Source organism: Fukomys damarensis, unplaced genomic scaffold (assembly GCF_012274545.1).
Source record: "Fukomys damarensis isolate Sample0158 unplaced genomic scaffold, DMR_v1.0_HiC HiC_scaffold_16, whole genome shotgun sequence".
Classification (NCBI taxonomy): Eukaryota; Metazoa; Chordata; class Mammalia; order Rodentia; family Bathyergidae; genus Fukomys; species Fukomys damarensis.
In genome coordinates this window covers 103,819,676-103,823,746 of record NW_022900928.1, presented here as the reverse complement: position 1 = coordinate 103,823,746, position 4,071 = coordinate 103,819,676, and the positions used below count along the sequence as shown (strand labels likewise).

At 37.1% G+C, this 4,071-nt stretch overlaps 1 protein-coding gene across 3 annotated transcripts in view; it reads right to left on the bottom strand.

The window, feature by feature from the left end:
* LOC104856633 (cytochrome P450 20A1) overlaps positions 1–4,071 on the bottom strand; it is a 47,304-nt gene that overhangs the window by 25,939 nt on the left and 17,294 nt on the right. The window lies entirely within an intron of this gene.

Genomic DNA, 4,071 nt, shown 5'->3' with positions numbered 1-4,071 from the left:
AAAAAAAAAAAAAAAAAAAAAAAAGCAAATATAGAAAAACCTTAACAAAAAAGAACAAATATAATATTATAGATACTTTAAGATACTGTTATAGGGAGGGGGGGTTTAGCTAAGTGGTGCCACTGCCTGCTCTGCAAGAACAAGGTCGAGTTTGATCCCCAGTACCAAAAAATAAAAATAAAAAAAGATAGTTTTCTAAATGTATTGAGGAACAAAAAGATCAAACATTATTATGAAAAAAACTTTTAAAAAGACACCCCTATTTCTCAGAGGCAAGTGATTTGTCTTTCTTCATTTTGCTGCTAATTCATCTTCAATAAACTTGAATTATTTTTCTAAGAAGAAAAAAAAAAAACCTTAGCAAAATTTAAATTAAAGGGACTAAAATCTTAGTGTCTAATTAAAAAATATTAGACATTAAAAAAAAAATAGAATTTCACCTGTGATATAAGTAAACAGGCCAGAGATTTAGCTGGTACCAAAAAAACAAAACAAAAAAAAAAACAAACAAACCAAAAAATCAGTAAGTAAACATATGAATACAAAAAATTCTAGCCATGCTTCAGGAACGAGAACCTCTGAGAACCTCTTTGTCTTTGTCATTCCTTCATTCACCAAATATTTATTAATCCCTTGTGGAGTAAAAACAGTATATAGTAAAGGGATTAAAAGCTTTGGAGTCAGAAAAATCTTGATTTTCCTTCTGTGTCTTTCACTTAGAAGTCACAAGGCTTCAGGCAACTTGCGTGACTTAAGTTCAGGTTTCTCAACACTCAAGTTGAGATGACACCTCCCACCTTGCTTGGGGGCTGTGACAGGTATAATTATACCCATGTCACATAACGTGGTAAAGGTTCCGCGAGCCAACGCATGTAAACTCAGCATGTTTGCTCACCAGGAACTCAAGCTCCTTTTCCATGTCAATTCTATGAAACTTTTATTACAGTAAAAAGGAATAAAGTTATATTTTGTAATAAAAAGCATAAACATTCAGCATGAAAAGATTTAGCATTCTGTAGGTTTTAGCTGGTACCCACTTACTTAAAATGAAATATTGAGTATAAAACTTTTTGTGAAAAAGAGAAGGGAAGCTGATTCCAAAGTACAGAAGATTAATGAATTGTGCTGGGCATGGTGGCGCACCCTGTAATCCCACTATTCAGGAGGACTAAAAGTCTGAGTCCTGCGTGGGTGACTTAGTGAGACCCTGTTTAAAACAAACGATAAAAAGGGTCAGGGATATAGCTAGTGGAAGAGTACTTGCCCAGCACATGAAAGGCCCTGGTTTCAATACCCAACACTAGATAAAAAAAAATTTAATGAGCTGAGCCAATTCTTTTAAAAGAATTTTAAGATTTGGGTGAAGTGTGAATAAAACAAGAAAATAAAAATTAAACTTGAACATAATTTATAACTTAAAAATAACTTTAGAGGTTGCGGATTCAGCTCAGCAGTTCCGCTGCCTGCCTTGCAAGCACAAGGACCCAAGTTCAATCCCCAGCACCAAAAAACCCCCGCAAAACAAAAAACTTCAGGGCAGTGCAGTTCAGTGATAAAGAGTGCTTGCTTAGCATGCATAAGGCCCTCCATTCAATCCCTAACATTAGAAAAGGAAAAAATATTACTTTCATGTTACCAACAAAATAATTCCACGTAACAGTAGTCCCCTCTTACCTGTACTTCTAGCTAGTCTGAAAATATTAAATGGAAAGTTCCACAAATGAACAATCCAGAAGCTTTACATCAGACACTGTCTTGATGAAGAGCATACTACCATGCCCTGTCCAGCCCAGGAAGTAAATCATCTTTGCTCCTGCAGATCCATCCTGTATACACTACCTGGCTGGTAGGCACTCAGCACCCTCTTGGGTATCAGAGCAACTGTTCATAACTTCTATGTTCAAGCAACTATTACTATTTCTCCTTAACTGCCTCAAAGCCCAAAAGCAGTGACCCTGGCAACTCAGCTATACCCAAAGGAAACCATAAAGTGCTTCCTTTAAGTGAAATAGTGAAAACTTAGGGGGAAAAAAAAAATCACACTGAGGTTGCTAAGATCTACAGTATAATGACATATTCTGAGAGACCACACTCATTTTATTACAGTATAGTTTTTCCATTTGTTAGCTGTTAATCTCTTACTGTTTAATTTATAAATTAACTTTATGATAGGTTTGTATGAATATGAAAATACATAATATATCTAAGGCATGTACTATATGAAGTTTTAAGCATCCAGTAGGATTTCAGCACATATCCCCCTAAAGGTGAACTCTCCTACCAGGTGGGAGAATGTGCAAGCCACCAGGTGAACACAAGCCCTGAAAAGGACTGAGACCTAAGCTTTCTCATCTGACAAGATTCAAGATCTATACAAACAGAAAGTAAAGGTAGGGTTGCAAAGGGCCTGAATAAGTATTAAAGGAGGCTGCTAACAGAAAGTCAATCTAGAAACACTACAAGGTTTGTTTTTTTTTTCCCCCTTCTCTTGTTGGCTTCAAGCTTTCTAGGTAAATCTGTCAAAGTACTAACCAATGAACTATCAGAGTGAATACATCTATGGCTGCACATGACAAAGAATAGAGACTTTATAAAAAGTTTGGAAAAGGCAACAAACAAGCACATAACAATGATCACAACAGGCAGCACAACAAATTCCAAGGAAGATGGAGAATATGACTTCCAGGGCTGCCACATATATGTATTTTCTGATTTCTGAGACAGGGTCTCACTACGTATGTAGTTTAGGCGGGCCGTTAGCTCACTGTGTAGTCCAGGCTGGCCTCTAACTCACAGTGATCTTCCTGCTTCTACTTTCTGAGCACTGGGATGACAGGCATGCACCACCACACTCAGCCAATGTAATATTTTAGGTAACCAGGTTTTGTTGCTGTTTTGGGTTTGTTTGTTTTGCTATACTGGGGATTGAAAACAGGGCCTCCCATTGAGTTACATTTCTAGCCCTTTTTGTTTTCCTATTTTGAGACAGAATATTTCTAAAGTTGCCTAAACTGGCCTAGAACTTGGGATTTTCTTAACCTTAGCCTCCCCAGTAGTGTATATCGTAGAATCCAGATGAAGTATCCAACTAAAAAAAAAAGAAAGTATAGTGGCACACACCTGTAATCTCAACACTCTGGGAGGCTGGGACAGGATTGAAAGTTTGAGTCTAGCTTGGGTAATTTACCAACTGAGTGAGACCTTGTCTCAAAATAAAAAGTAAAAAATAGGGGCTTGGGTTATAGATCAGTGAGAAGGTCCTGCATTTGATTCCTAGTCCTCCTCCCCTCAGACACAGAGTATGCAAAAAAAAGAACAGTATAGCTTATTCACAAGGAAAGAAAACTAGAAACAGCACATAAGAATGTTCAAGTATTAGACAAACTAGAAAAAAGATTCTTAAATCAACTATCCTAAACATGCACAAAAAGCTAAAGGAAATCATAGACAAAGAAGAATATCAACAAAAAGAAATTTTAAGATGAACCACCTAGAGTCTAGAGTTAAAAAGCAAAATAACTGAAGTGATAAATGCACTAGATGGGTTCAACAGTGGATTTGAGCAGGCAGAAAAATCAGTGGCTTACTTGAACGCACAAGGGTGGAAAGATTAGCCTATTTGTTTTAATTTTATTTTATTTCTTTGGCAGCCGGGACTAAACTCAGGCCCTTGAGCTTTCAAAGGAGGTGGCAAAACCACTGATCTAAATCACCTGCCCAAGCTTAGCCTATTTGATTTGAATACTCATCATACAACCAGCTACAAGAAACAAGACATTGTAGTACTGACACTGGGGTAGACAAACAGCTCATGGAAAATAACATCAAAAAATAGACCCAAACAAGCATGACTTGAGACCTTAAGAATACTAACTACTAAAGAAAAAAAAAATCAGTAAATAATTTTCATCAAAATTTAGAACACTAGCCTGGCTTGGTGGCGCAGGCCTGTAATTCCAGCATCGGAAGGCTGAGGCAGGAGGATTGCTGTGAGTTCGAGACCAGCCTGGACTACATAGTGAGTTTCAGGTCAGTCTCAACTACATAGTGAGACCCTGTCTCTAAAAAAAA